Source organism: Bactrocera neohumeralis, unplaced genomic scaffold (genome assembly GCF_024586455.1).
Source record: "Bactrocera neohumeralis isolate Rockhampton unplaced genomic scaffold, APGP_CSIRO_Bneo_wtdbg2-racon-allhic-juicebox.fasta_v2 cluster09, whole genome shotgun sequence".
Classification (NCBI taxonomy): Eukaryota; Metazoa; Arthropoda; class Insecta; order Diptera; family Tephritidae; genus Bactrocera; species Bactrocera neohumeralis.
Window position 1 is genome coordinate 14,934,165 of NW_026089622.1, and position 16,067 is coordinate 14,950,231.

Here is a 16,067-nt window from a genome sequence, read left to right on the forward strand (position 1 = left end):
TGGAAAAACATCGTATTTCCCGAAATCAAAAATTCACTTTTGCACTTTACACGTCTTTAGATGTTAAAAATATGTTTTCTATCAATTATATACACATTATTATTGTTGTTGTTTAGTCAATTAATAAGAGAAATAGGTTTTTTTGTTATTTTTATAAAAATATGAAAAACTTCACAATCACTTCACTTCAACCAAAATGGCAATGTTATATTGCAGAAAGAAGAAGAAGTTGGACACAGAAGAATTATGAACCCCAAGGTGCTCGAGCGCTCGAAAAAAAATAACCCTGGTCGGTCCAACACCCCGGCGTTCATAATTCTTCTGTGTCCAACTTCTTCTTCTTTCTGCAATAATAATGAATTATAAATTTTTCTATTACGTATTTCTCATTTTTACCAATTCTCTTTCAGACCCGAATATTGAGAATATCGATATTTTAATTTCTTTTTATTTTTCCAATTATTATTCTTTTCCTATTATGTATTTCTCATTTTTACCAATTCTCGTTCAGACTCGAATATTGAGAATATCGATATTTAAATTTCTTTTTATTTTTCCAATTATTATTATTTTTCTATTATGTGTCTCTCATTTTTGTCAATTCTTGTTTAGTCTCCAATATCGAAAGTATCGATATTTCGAAACCGATCGCTGCTTGTATCACTAGTACCCAATTGAATTTCGAACAGTGATGCCATTTATAGCGTAAATATCGTGCAAAATCATAATATTTCTTTTTTTTTATTACAAAAAAACATAAAAATAGATAACGCGCCATACATATTCGTGAATGGGAATTAAAAACGATTTTTTAAGACATTTCCCGTGAAAATTGGTGCACGTTTTCGGAAAAGCCGCTCTGCTGAACATTTACCCAATTTACTAATATACAAAAATTTACACAAGTTAGAAATTTCATTTGAGGAACATCCTATCAGGAATACATTACTAACATCAATTCTATTACTCATTATCTATTTTGTATTTTCTGTTATCAAATTATACGCTGTCCATAGAAATATTACATATCAAAGACAATTTCAGCGAACTTATAGATAAACAATGATAAACAACGGTATGCAACATTTATTAAACAAAGACACCAGAGTATAAGATCAGGAGATCTTTTTTATAACACCCGGGAGAGTTAATACAATTCAGACATAACATAACAATTTATCTTCAATAAACAAACCACTTGACCTTCAGACTTATGCACACGTCATACTCAACCTTCAGATAATCTAACACAACATGCTTATCTTTTACAACGAGCATTGACCAATCAGAGAACTACAGCACACCACCACTGCAGTCTACAAAGAATTGTATACAAACCAGAGCAAATGAAATAAGCGCTTCTTTTATCGTACATTTGTTGTTGTGTCTATTCAGGGTTTGTTCGAAAAGTAATAAAACTGATTTTCTTCCGCCGCGACTGTACTTCGGATCATGCGCGCACCGACTGGATTCGTTAGAGGGCGTTCCTAGCTAACAAACGAGCAGCTGGTCAGTTGTCTCCAAGCACCTGGAGAATCAAGATAAACATTTTCGCGCGATGTGTTTGTGAAACGCGGTAAATCTGTGACAGCGACGTTTGATATGATCAAGCAAGAAATGGTGTGTTTCGGTGGTACCAGGCCTTTTTGAGGCCCGGGTCGCTGTTGGAGGCCACGAAACGAGACCTGCGACTTCGACAAACCCCGACAATGTGACTCGCGTGCTGGCAGCGCTGCATCGATGCAGTAGGCAAATCCTGGATTATATATCATTATATATAAATGATCAGGATGACGAGAAAATTTGAAATCCGGTTGACTGTCTGCCTGTCTGCAAGCTGTAACTTCAGTAAAAATTGAGATATCTTGATGAAACTTGGAACGTAGATTCCTTAAAACAAAAAAAAATCTAATTCGTAGACGGGCGTAATCGGACCACTGATCGAAAACTTGGCCTAGCCACTACATAACTAATATCTGGATTTTCGAACATCCGGCTGACTTCACTCTTACTTCTTTTACACCTTAAAGTGTTTCCCTGTCTTTGATTCTTGCAAGTTGCCAGAGTATAAAATGTTCGGTCGCATCCGAACTTAGTGCGTGCTTACTTTTTTATATTGGAAAACGTGGAGGATAAACCGCGGAGAATGTATTAATTGAACAGATCACAGATGGAGCTGAATGCAACATCTATTTCAAGTTCTCTATCAAGCCGCGTCGTTTCAAATGTATCACTTTTAGTTCCGGATCTGATTGGATTTATTAATAATTTCCCCACTTTTCTCTCCTCTGAATTCGCCATTTATTAATATTATGACCCATTTATGCCACATATCGTGGTACGATTACTTTTATCGATTTATATGACAGGTATTATGTATAATCAACACAACGCCGAAGACACTGGCTCCAAACGTTCTTCGGCTAGCAACGGGCCACGCCTCGGCCTACCCAACGCTCTGAACTGCACTAACACGCGCATCTCTTTGTGCCACGGGCCACCACCAACGTTATCACCTCATCCCACGGAAGTAGGTCGCAGAAGAGGCATCGCCCACACCGTTCGCAACATTGAAGCATTTTTTTTGGGTATGCGATGACAGCAAATTGCCCAAGCACCTTGGCATTGCTTGAATATTCTGGCGTATACGCATCCGACTCACGAGTGACTACGAGTCTGTAAGATTTACATCTTAATTACATTTCACATTCGCCACGTCTTACTTACATTCCACATCACTAGCAATACAGCATTATCGCGATCACGTCACATATGAGGTCACCACACGTAAAGGGACCCATTATCTTCTTTTTCCCGATACGACAACGAGTACGGACGCATGGTTACGTCTTCGCGTAACCGGAAGTTCGAAAATTTGTATATTAGGTATATGGGGGCTAAGGGCAATATTGGCCCGTTTCAACTCATTTCTGACATACAGATATACCATTAAAAGAGAAGGATTATCCTCTAATTCTAGTAATACTATATAATGGGTTGTCAAAAAAGTCTAGCGGTATTTTTATTGAATTTTTTTATTTTTATTTAAATTGAAATGAATTTTTGATGACTCATGCCCAGCTCTGACCGATGCTACGGCTGCTACTATGCCGGTCTCTTTCGACCAATTCAGCGATTTTATCGCAATTTTCGACGACAGGCTTTCCGGAGCGTGGCGCATCTTCAACCACCTCTACACCAGAACGAAAACTTTGAAACCATCATTGTACTGTAAAATATGCCGTATTTTCTCTTTATTTTACTTAAAAGAAACGACAATCAATTTAGTTAGCGCGTGAAATGAGCTTTCCAAAAAGGTATAGCATGACCCGATGCGACGAATAGAACTACGCGCTTTCAGCGCCAACTATCGAAAATACCGCAAGACTTTTTTGACAACCTATTAAATATAATAAATTGGAAAAAGGAAATGATAAATTGTAAAATTAATAATAAGAATACTTGTTTATCAGATATTTTGCCTAGAAAAAAAGGTAAATGTAAAAAATTAAAGAAAAAAAACAGAGAAATAGATGTAAATAAAGAAGGAGCAATATTAGTCTCTGGAAATAACACAAAAAGATGGCTATGCAATAAATGGAGTTTATCTTGTTACTTTTGAAAATTATACAAAAATGAACAAATATAACATTGAAAATGTCGATTGTAAAATCTGGAAATATTGGAAATTTTGAAATTGGAGAACATATTGAAACAAAGAATTAAAACTTGAAAATATAAATATTTTGGGTGAACGAATAAAAAATATTAAATAGGATTCGTTTTTCTGGTACACAATCATACTATTAGTAATAATTTGCATAATTTATAGGATTTGAAAATTTAAACATTTACAAACAACTCCCATGCAAATTGAAATTCAAGATATCAAGACAAAACATGATATTGAATCTTAAAACATGATTTGAAATAATCTAAGGGAAGGGGGAGTTAAAGGCAGCATCCCCACTTAAACTCACATGTAACTGTCAACAAAATTATATCTTTTAAATCCCCATCGCGTTTGTGCATACTTTGCATTTATGCAGCAACTCAATTGAAATTCACCCTAAACCAATATTTACATAATAAATTAATAAGAAATCAATATCTTTGTGTTTTGTTTAGATAATAAATCTTTTGTTCGCATAAACAATAAAAAAAATAAGGAGTAGATTTAAGGCTAAGAATTAAAAAATGTATAAATATAAGTTCATAAAGAAATAAAGAAGAGATTGAGATTGAATCAGATCTTGATGTCTGAGGTAATGTGCGTTTTCATTGGAATCCGCGTGTCGGCGGATGTAGTTATGGCACATTTCCGACTTCTTTGGCGCCGTGATATGAAATTACCGTTGGAAAGAGGAAATCCTCCTGATTAAAAAATATATAGGCTCATAGGTACCGCAAATGCTTAGTTTACGAGATGTTCGACTTTAAAGTTCAAAATTCCCAAAATTGGAACATTTAAACAAGCTATTTCATCACTATATTTAACACTAATATGAGCAATTCGCTGAATTTTCTCTTTTTCGCTATAATTAGCAATCTTAGTTCTAATAAAAACTAGTCTATAAATTATATTTCAAATTAAAATGAGTATAAAATATCTTACATATTGATATTTTATTATTTATTTTTTTTAAACAACTAAGTAATATTATGTACTTAGTTTACCGCGGGTATTGGCTCGACCATAGTAATTTTTTAGAGCGCGGCCGAAGCCCGCTATGCCTATGTAGAGCCGCAACAAAATCCTCAAGTCGCATGCCGGCAGCACATGGGGAAAAGACAAAGAAACGTTGTTGGCAACCGGCCGGTCCTCAACTACTCCGCATCAATATGATCGTCTGGATGCAGTGGAACACAGACGAATAATAGACCTGTTAGAACACTGCACTCCGGACTACGACAGGATGCCTCTTGATGTCTCCCCATTGAAAATCTACATAGTGAGACGTTTATGCCTCTTGATGTCTCCCCATTGAAAATCTACATAGTGAGACGTTTATGCTCCCAGTTAAAGAGCATAATGAACTTCTCTCCAAGCAGTTTCTCCTGGGATGTTTTCACCCCTGCAGCCACCTGCTTGGAGCGGAACCGCCTCTTAGGAACATCAAGATGTCTTTCCTCAATTACGTCGACGACATCGAACAATAGACCGACCGAACTTCGGACGCAACTAATTTCCAACAAGTACTGACCGCCATTCACAGTGGAGTTATCAACACATTCACCGACTTTTTTCCAATGAATGGCGTTCTTGGAGTCAAATCACCGCACGTTTCTTGGGCCTCCCGTTAGATGACGTCGACGACAACTTAAATATTCCTTACTATCCTTACGGGGACTACATAACCGTTAAAAAAAAACAACAATGAGAGCCGCCATCGCAGAAAGGAGTACTTTACATTCTCAATTATAGTTTAAAAAAGAAAAAAGAATCACGATAAAATGCATGCCGTTAAACAATCCTTCATATTTGGTGTTTAAGAAATCTCAATTCCGAAACCCCACCCAAATTATGCCATGGCTGGGATTTAGAATAGCATCCCCCGATATCGGGATTAGAATGGTTATGTAAAAATAACTTTAATTCCATATTATACTTAAATTTAGAAAATGTTTGCAAGCAAGCAAAAAATTATTGCTACCATATTTTGTAAAGGAATATAAATAAGAAAAAAGAATGAATGAAGAATCAATAAAAAATTCATTATTGTGTAATGAGTAAAGTAAAATCTTTGAGAATTTTTATTATCTCGATAAATCCTGGTGTTGGATCGGCAACGGTTATTTTTTTGAAGCGGGGCCGAAGGCCACCAACGCAAAAAGGAGTTCAACGTGAAAAAATTTAAGACGCCCAGGGGGCCGGCTTTAGTATACCATCCCACGATTTCAGGCTTAAAAGTGGTATGGTTGGAATCAAAAAAAAAAACTTGACACTCCCCGGTGTTGGATCGGATGATTTTTTTTGACGCCAATGCAGAAAAAAATCGGACGCGAATGGACTAATGTTTGTCCTAATGTGGGATCGGCCACGGTTTTTTTAAGCTCGGCCGAAGGCTGCTAATGCACAAAGGAAATCTAAAAGTTATGTTAAATAGGGTATATCACCCTCTTTAAACCATATTTTCTATAACGGATATTTTTTTGTCATTATCTTCGCATTTATCAATTCCGCATTTCCCCTTTTTAAACTATATTTTATATAACGGGTATTGTTACAACTGAACAACGTACCGTTTCTTTTTTTCCCGTATTGTAATTATTTTCATATTCATTTCATTTGAATTCCGCGTTAATGCCTGTACTCAGTATACAAATTTGAAAATATATAGCAGTATATACGTACAATTAAAAAATATATACAGTATATATGTATATAAGTATTAAAAAAAGTTATGGCAACTCTGTGTGTGTTAAGTATGGTTTTTTTCGCTCGTGATATTTTATTATTATTAAAATAATTTTTGTAAATTAATTAACTCTGACTGACTAAATTCTTCATCTTCTTCTTAATAGTCGCACGATAGGGAGTCGCCTTGTCTGAAACCTCGTTTGGTATCGAACGGCTCGGAGAGGTCCTTCCCGATCCTGACGGAGCTTTTCGTGTTGTTCAACGTCAGTTTACACAGCCGTATTAGTTTTGCGGGGATACCAAATTCAGACATTGCGGCATAAAGGCAGCTCCTTTTCGTGCTGTCGAAAGCAGCTTTGAAATCGACGAAGAGGTGGTCGGTTGTTGATTTTCCAGGTCTGAAGCCACACTGATAAGGTCCAATCAGTTTGTTGACGGTGGGCTTTAATCTTTCACACAATACGCTCGATAGAACCTTATATGCGATGTTGAAGAGGCTAATCCCACGGTAGTTGGCGCAGATTGTGGGGTCTCCTTTTTTACGGGTTGGGCATAGCACACTTAAATTCCAATCGTTGGGCATGCTCTCGTCCGACCATATTTTACAAAGAAGCTGATGCATGCTCCCTATTAGTTCTTCGCCGCCGTGTTTGAATAGCTCGGCCGGTAGTCCGTCGGCCCCTGCCGCTTTGTTGTTCTTGAGGCGGGCAATTGCTATTCGAACTTCTTCATGGTCGGGTAATGGAACGTCTGCTCCATCGTCATCGATTGGGGAATCGGGTTCTCCTTTTCCTGGTGTTGTGCGTTCACTGCTATTCAGCAGGCTGGAGAAGTGTTCCCTCCATAATTTAACTATGCTCTGGGCATCAGTGACTAGATCACCTTTGGGGGTTCTTCAAGAGTATGCTCCGGTCTTGAAACCTTCTGTAAGCCGCCGCATTTTTTCGTAGAATTTTCGAGTATTACCCCTGTCGGCCAGCATATCAAGCTCTTCGTACTCACGCATTTCGGCCTCTTTCTTCTTCTGTCTGCAAATGCGTCTCGCTTCGCTAAATTAATAGAGTAAAATATCGTGTTGTGTATACATACAATTTTTAATCAATCTGATTATCAACATGCCACCTAAAAAGCTAATTGTAAACAACACATGTGGTAGCTGTTCTGAAAACGTGAGAAAAAACACCAAAGGATTGAGATGCTCTCTGTGCCAGAAGTGGTTTCATCCCAGATGTCTGAACCTCAGTAATGCTGAATTTGACGCAATAGCAACAAACATCAACGTAAATCGTATCTTATGGAGGTCTCTGGAATGCAATGATTTGGAGGTTAGTGTAAGACATTCTGATGACTCGGAGGATGAAAGTGAGAATGACAACGTTGATAGACTTGAAAAAGTCCTAAATAAACAATTTGAAGAATTTTCCAAAAAATTTAATGACAATCTTGAAAACTTTAAATCATCTATTAGTGAAAGTATCACCGGGTTAAAAAAAGAAGTTAAAGCGCTCGCCAAGCAACATGCCATCACCGATAAAAAATGCACGAGTCTGAGTGACCGTATCACAACTATTGAAAAGAATTAATGCTCCTACAAAATCTCATCATCATCACCACCTTCTCCTGAGGACATCATAAAAGAAATTAATGATCGTAAGAAGCGTGAGTCAAACGTCATCGCTCTTGGAATTTCAGAGTCAACCAAAGCTACTGGCATCGACCGACTGGAAGATGATAAAGTATCACTCTCATCTGTATTATCGGATGAATTATCTGCTAAATTAACTGGATTCAAAATCCGAAGACTTGGACGTCAGACACCTAACCGTACACGTCCTCTGCTTATAGAGACCCAGTCAGTTGCTGATGCCAGAGAAATCTTTAAACTATACCAGAGTAAGAGCTCTCAGGTTGGATTCAAACCAGACCTAACCCCTGCACAACAGACTCACCTTAATGATTTACGCTCTAAATTAAACACTCTCAACAAGAATGATGACACAAGTAAAACCATCAAGTATATCCATGGCATACCGCAGATAGTTAACAAAAATTTTCGCCCGCTCAGTGAAAAGGAAGAAACCCGAGGCTCTTCAAGTGTACGTGTAAAACACGCGAGGGCTCCGAACAAAACTAAATAAATTTTTCACAGCGTCTGCCGTCAGTAATATCGACCTCATTTGTATTACTGAATCATGGCTACACCCATCGATTCACGATGGCGAACTAATCGACAGCACTTACACAATTTTTAGGCACGATAGGGATCCAGTTTTGTCCGGTCTAGAACGAGGTGGTGGAGTATTCATCGCAGTCAAACGCCACTTTCAAGCTGAACTAATACAAATTGATCAACATAACCTAGAGCTCGTCTTTGTCAACGTAAAAGGTGCTTCCCATGATATCATTGTTGGCTGTGTCTACATGCCACCTCTCTCACTCACTCTGCTCTCTTTTATAAATGATAAATTTAAAAATGCTAAACTATTACTTGTAGGCGACTTCAATTTGCCTAGTAGTGTCCCCCGTGCGGACTGTGAAAGGATTCTCCAAGATGGTTTAGCCTTACTTGATTGCACTCAAGTAAACAACACAAGCGACTGTGACAACACTTTTCTTGATCTCTGTTACAGCAATATTGAAACTAGTGTTGATAAAACCCTATCATTTGTTGAAGAGGACAAATATCATCCGGCTTTCTCTATCAGTCTTAATTTTCGACCTAATCTTTCATCACCGAGTTCACCTACATACTCCTTTAAGAAAGCCGATTATCATAATCTCAACGTTTCTTATCACCAGGTTAACTGGGTAGGAATGTATGAAACATACACTATCGACAATGAAATTGCTTGGTTTTATAACAAGCTAGAGGAAGGCATTACCCTATATGTGCCTGTACATAAGAATTATGTCAGTAATTACCCTAATTGGTTCTCTTTTGAGCTTATCAACAGAATTAAGCTCAAAAATGCGGCTCACTCACAATACAAGAACTCTAATAATCAACGAGATTACGCTCGCTTCAGCATGTTAAGGCGTGATTGCAAAACTTTAAGTATTGAATGCTATAGAAAATATGTTGACAAAATAGAGAACATGGTTCAGTCTGACACAAGTGCGTTCTGAAAGTTCATCAAGGATAAGAAGTACAATAGTGTGAACATTCCATCCGAAATGTCATGGCTTGATCAATCTGCCACCACTGGTGAATCAATCAGTAACCTGTTTGCCTCATACTTTAAAACAACATTCACTGACGATAACAATAATGATCGAATTGACAAAAATACAGTGATCAATGGCCCAAGAACCAACATCGATCATCTGGAAATCAAATGCGAAGATGTTCTCAATCAATTACTCAAACTGAACCCTAACAAAGGCGCTGAACCTGACGGTATACCTAATGTTTTCCTTAGAAACTGCGCTACTGTGCTCTATGAGCCTATCACTCACATATTCAATAGATCTTTGCAGCTTGGCACCTTCCCTAGCGCATGGAAGCTGTCGTATGTCAGTCCAATCTTCAAAAGTGGCCAGAGAACTGATGTTTCCAACTACAGGCCTATATGCATTCAATCGGCGTTGGCAAAACTATTTGAAAAGCTGGTCGTCACTCAACTTACTGCTGCCTTTAAAGATATCATCACGACAAGACAGCACGGATTCACAGGTGGCAGATCAACCACGTCCAATCTTTTTTCATACACTAATTTCCTACTCAACACTTTGAATGATGGTCTCAAAGTTCACTCCATATATACTGACTTTAGCAAAGCCTTTGATCGTGTAAATCACAGAATTCTTGTTTCTAAGCTTCAAGTCTACGGAGTCGATGGCTGTGCCTTGGATTGGTTATATTCCTACCTGGTAAACAGATCCCTGCAAGTTAGAGTTGATGGATACTTGTCTGAGGAATATAAAGTCACATCTGGAGTGCCACAGGGATCCCACTTAGGACCTCTGCTTTTCAACATCTTTGTCAATGATATTGGCAAAAATCTCTCCTGTCAGAATACCTGCTCTACGCGGATGACCTAAAGATCTACAGAACCATCAAAAATGAGATTGATGTCACGCTGCTTCAAGCTGACATTCACAAACTCTCGGACTGGTGTACTAAAAACAAACTTGACCTTAACGCAAATAAATGCGCGGTAGTCTCGTACTCGCGCTCTCACAGCAATATTGCCACCAGTTATAATCTAAACGGTCACAACCTGCAAGAAGTTCCCGACATCAAAGACCTGGGCATCATCATAGACAACAAACTCACTTACTCGAAGCATATAGACAAGATCACACTCCAAGCTTTCAAGGTTCTTGGATTAATCACGAGAACAGGCAAAGAGTTTCGCAAGAGATTTTAGAGATTTCAGAGATTCTTGGTAGTTTTGAGTTTGCTCCTACGGCATTCTCGCCGAGACATTCACGGAAACTTAAAACAACAAAGACACAGAAAAACTACGTCTTCCACGGACCTCACAACAGGATTGCTAACCATGTAAATTCACTTCACCAGAACATCGATTTCTATGGAGGCTCCCTCAGTTCATTCATCAATAATATAAAGAACAAACTCCTTCCATACCATTAATTTGATCACTGTAATACAATTGCCCATATTATTATATATTTTTTTTTCTTCTCTTTATTCTTTTACTTATAAAAGTAACTGTTGTATATTGCCGATTGGCGTTAATTTGTTAAATAAATAAATAAATAAAAACTAAAGTGTATTTAAAAAAAATGAGTTCAAATTCATCAGGTAAGTTAATATAAGTTTTAAATAGATAAAAATATAACTTAAGGCATTTAAATAGATTGTATCGAAGGGTCAACCAGCCGAGGTGTCGTAAGGCGAACAAATGTGCTTAAATCATCGAAGTCGAGACCAATGGTGCTTGGCTAGGCCCCTATGTGTTTACATATATTTGTATGGAAATACGTGTTGTATTTACGCTCATATATGTACAATATAGATACATTTTTGAAATTTCTTACCTCTCGATTTGGTATGGGCATACTCTGAACTACCTGAAAAAGAAAAATGAAACTCGTATGCGGCTTTTAAAATGAAATACAACGCATTCCTTTTCGTTCTTTTTTTTGATTTATTTAAGAGCATATGAATCACAAAATTGGTGTAAACTGCATATTATTGTGCGTTACACCAGAAGCAATAAGAATTCCAATAAATGCATCAAGTTCGGTGCTAGTGAAATCCACCCAAAGTTTAGGTTTTGAGGTTAGATTTTCTGCATTCCATTTTGCAATTGGTCTCTTCCATAACGATTTGTTTGACTGATGATAATGAATGAAATATTGGTACATAGTAAAAAACTGTTTGAATACCTCAATGGGAACAGAGTTTTGTTGCTTCGGTCCAGGCCTAAAGCGCATAATATTGTGTGCACGAGTACGAATTGCTTCATTAGGCTTTTTTTCCATTCTGTCCCATCTTTACCGTAGTAAGAAGTTTCAGTAGCAGCTGGAGTTTCACGCTCTTCTTCTTCTACACCATCGATTACTTCATCTTTGTGGATATCGATTTCGATATCGGCTCGATTTCGTTTTCATTTTCAATATCCGATGCATCTTCAAATGGCACATAATCGACATCTCTATCATCGTCATCGCTTTCGAATAGATCCACTTCTTCACGCACAACATCATTATTTTCATTTTGAATGTCATTTACCAATGCTGATGTTAAGCGACCATAAAAATCTGCACTGATGTTTCTAGAACGTAATCGTGTATTATAAACATATTCCACTTCATCACTCATTATTATAACCAAAGCGAATAGAATAATAAAAAACAAGATGAGAACTGGCGCGAAATATGCGTATTTTCACAGTAATATGTTGTGCGTTCAACTATCTGTCATCAACTGATTTGCTTAATACAAAAGAATACAGAAAACGAATTCATTAGAGAGAGAGAAGAAGAATACTGTAGCAAAAATAGACACACAATATCCTGGTTTTGTTTGTAAACACACTCTTCTTTTGACTGTTTCCCTCTTTTTCTCTTGTTCCGCACGAACAAGTCTTGAGCTCGCTATAGACCCGAAAGAACATATTTATGCATGTGAGTATGTTTATATGAGTGCTAGCCACGCACCATTGGTCTCGACTAAGGTGTAATATTATAATATCCTTTTTTAGTCCTTTTCGATACGTTATCCTTGAATTTTTTTTCTGAATTCTATAGACAATAAAATTCTAGGAAGCTACCTGTCGCAAGTCGTTTGCAACACTCCAAATATATTTAAATAACATTTAAAAACAAAATATGCCTGGCCAGACCCGTTGGTCTCACGATACCTGATTCGACAACAAGTTTTATCAGGGAACCAGTTTTATGTAGCGCTACTATCGGGTGATTTTTTAAGAGCTTGATAACTTTTTTAAAAAAAAACGCATAAAATTTGCAAAATCTCATCGGTTCTTTATTTGAAACGTTAGATTGGTTCATGACATTTACTTTTTGAAGATAATTTCATTTAAATGTTGACCGCGGCTGCGTCTTAGGTGGTCCATTCGGAAAGTCGAATTTTGGGCAACTTTTTCGAGCATTTCGGCCGGAATAGCCCGAATTTCTTCGGAAATGTTGTCTTCCAAAGCTGGAATAGTTGCTGGCTTATTTCTGTAGACCTTAGACTTGACGTAGCCCCACAAAAAATAGTCTAAAGGCGTTAAATCGCATGATCTTGGTGGCCAACTTACGGGTCCATTTCTTGAGATGAATTGTTCTCCGAAGTTTTCCCTCAAAATGGCCATAGAATCGCGAGCTGTGTGGCATGTAGCGCCATCTTGTTGAAACCACATGTCAACCAAATTCAGTTCTTCCATTTTTGGCAACAAAAAGTTTGTTAGCATCTTGGTTGACATGTGGTTTCAACAAGATGGCGCTACATGCCACACAGCTCGCGATTCTATGGCCATTTTGAGGGAAAACTTCGGAGAACAATTCATCTCAAGAAATGGACCCGTAAGTTGGCCACCAAGATCATGCGATTTAACGCCTTTAGACTATTTTTTGTGGGGCTACGTCAAGTCTAAAGTCTACAGAAATAAGCCAGCAACTATTCCAGCTTTGGAAGACAACATTTCCGAAGAAATTCGGGCTATTCCGGCCGAAATGCTCGAAAAAGTTGCCCAAAATTGGACTTTCTGAATGGACCACCCAAGACGCAGCCGCGGTCAACATTTAAATGAAATTATCTTCAAAAAGTAAATGTCATGAACCAATCTAACGTTTCAAATAAAGAACCGATGAGATTTTGCAAATTTTATGCGTTTTTTTTTTTTAAAAAAAGTTATCAAGCTCTTAAAAAATCACCCGATATATGTGACTGGTATAATTACGGTCGCGAAGCCGTAGTATTATACCAGGTTGATCATCAGGTAAAGGTAGGTAAAATTGGTGGTCCTGGTAAAACTGTTCAAATAGATGACAACAAATTTGGAAACAGGAAATACAACATAAGTAATAATAAAAACATTGTTTGTTTTTTTGTTTTTTACGTTTGATAGAGAAGTACAGTTGTCCACAAAATAACAGGAGTGCCAATACGAAAAATGTGTTTGACTGCATAACTTTTTTAAATCACATGTAAATGACGCGAAACAATAACGGTACACATAACGGGATACTAGCATTAATATACAAAACAAATTTGTATTGTGATGATTGCTATTCTATTTCTGCTTTGCTAAACTGCAATATAAAATTTTGTTTATTTTTATTTGAAATAGATGAAATATGAAAATATTAATAGATCTTTATCAAATTACACTGTGCAAAAATTTTTAAAAAACATTTTTGTTAATGAAAATTAACAATTGGTTTTTACCATGTGGTATGTAACGATTGTTGGAAGGCGTACGACTGTCTGTCTTCCGGAACACTTTTGTTTTAAAATGCAAATATCTAAATAATAAATCTATATATATAAAAGAAAGTTGTGTTAGTTACACCTTTTATAACTCAAGAACGGCTGAAACGATTTGGCTGACAATTGGTGGATAGGTAGTTCAGAACAGGGTAAGGACATAGGATATTTTTTTTCATCTCTTTATGTCAAAATTCAATTCAACTCAAAAATACAAAAATTATATTTGAAATCATAGGCATTTGTTAAAAATTTATGTTTGTAGGAATCATTTGAATATAGGCGTACAATTTTCAGATTCTTCCTCAAAAATAATACAATTGCTACAATTTAGAATAGTAGAAAAGAACTGCAACCAAATAAGCAGTGAAATAGATTATAACTGGCTCAATAATCAGTCGTTGAGTATGTATTATACCCTCCTTTGATGTTGGTCGCCTTGTCGAGGCGAGAGTAAAGTGTGCATCGCAAAGGTAAGGCATTCTACCCTAACTAAGAGGGACTCCTCATAATTCCCACAATAGAGATATGGATGAATAAACCCTAGGTTTTACGCTCATCTCCTATTGTGGAAGTATGAGGATACCCGCACCAACACCACCCTAAGCCAAGGTTTTGAGGTACCCGTGCCGATGGCTGAATGGTCAGAGGGCGGTAATAAATAGCTGATCGCGAACGGTCACCTCCGATGCCCGAGCGAGGTCGGAGGTATAAATGCCTTCTCTACGCATACCGGCTCTGCGGACGAGTGACCAACCCTTTCCATCTCACTCGTGGGACCAAAAATGAACGTAACAAACAATACAACAACAACTACAACAACAACAACCAAATTGACGACATCAGCGACGACTAAGGACATGACTTACAGGAATCCTATTACGGAATCCGAAGAGGACGAATTACTCACCTCCAGCCAGGAGACAAGTAAGAGTACTGCCGGACATACCAACCAAAGTATACCGGCAGATACAGCAGCGAAAATAACAAATATAAGGGAGGAAGCGTCCACCTCCAAAGCTGCCATGAGAACCAACCAAAGTGCACTGGCGGCTAAAGGAGAAAACAAAAAGAAGGGCAAGAAATCGCAGAATCGGCTGAGAAAAACCGGTACCAGAGGGCAGTCTTCATACTGGGAAAGATAGCCAAAGACCAGGCAGCCGGTACCTCATATGAAGGCTTCCTAAAAATGAAGCAATCAGAACCTCTAGAAAAGAGCAAACAAGAGAGCAATTCACGAAAAAGGAGTCGCTCTATCACAGAAATACAAGAAACTCTGCCCAAAAAACTCAGGCGGAGTGAAGGTGAACATAGCAGTACAACAACGGCAAGACATTTCTGCGATTTAGCCAGGGATTGCCTGCAAGAGGCCATCATAGACGGGAATTCCTCCTCCCCGAGCACAATACAGGAAAGATGGATGGAGATCGACGTCAGATTGTCGAGTATGGTGCTCATATTTGTACTCGACAATCCTGCGGTTCCTCACCAGGAGTTTAACTCCTTTGAGACCTTCAGGGGTTACAGGGCCTCGCTAGATTTCCTAACGGGCAGTGTTGCCAAGATCAGCAACGCCTTTGAAGGTCTCCAATTGAGGCCTATACTCGCCAGGGACATACCGAAGAGACCTCGCGCTCGAATTTGACTACCTCTTCTAGAGGAGCCAGGCGAAAAACTCCTGAGGTGCATCAAGCTGCAAAACAAATCTATATCTGGTATAGATGAGTGGCAGCTGATCAAGGAGGAAAAACCGAACAAAGCAAGTCGACCAATCTGATGGCCATTTGCGGACTCATCGCAAGA

General features: G+C 37.9%; 1 protein-coding gene and 1 long non-coding RNA gene across 4 annotated transcripts in view; one reads left to right on the top strand and one right to left on the bottom strand.

Annotated features, from left to right (window-relative positions):
- The window catches only part of LOC126764440 (alpha/beta hydrolase domain-containing protein 17B), a 112,643-nt gene that overhangs the window by 78,893 nt on the left and 17,683 nt on the right, over positions 1-16,067 (bottom strand). The window lies entirely within an intron of this gene.
- LOC126764468 (uncharacterized) lies at positions 1,399-4,269 on the top strand. Its single transcript, XR_007667999.1, has 2 exons — positions 1,399-2,678; positions 2,743-4,269. It is a non-coding gene; the product is annotated as an uncharacterized LOC126764468 (long non-coding RNA).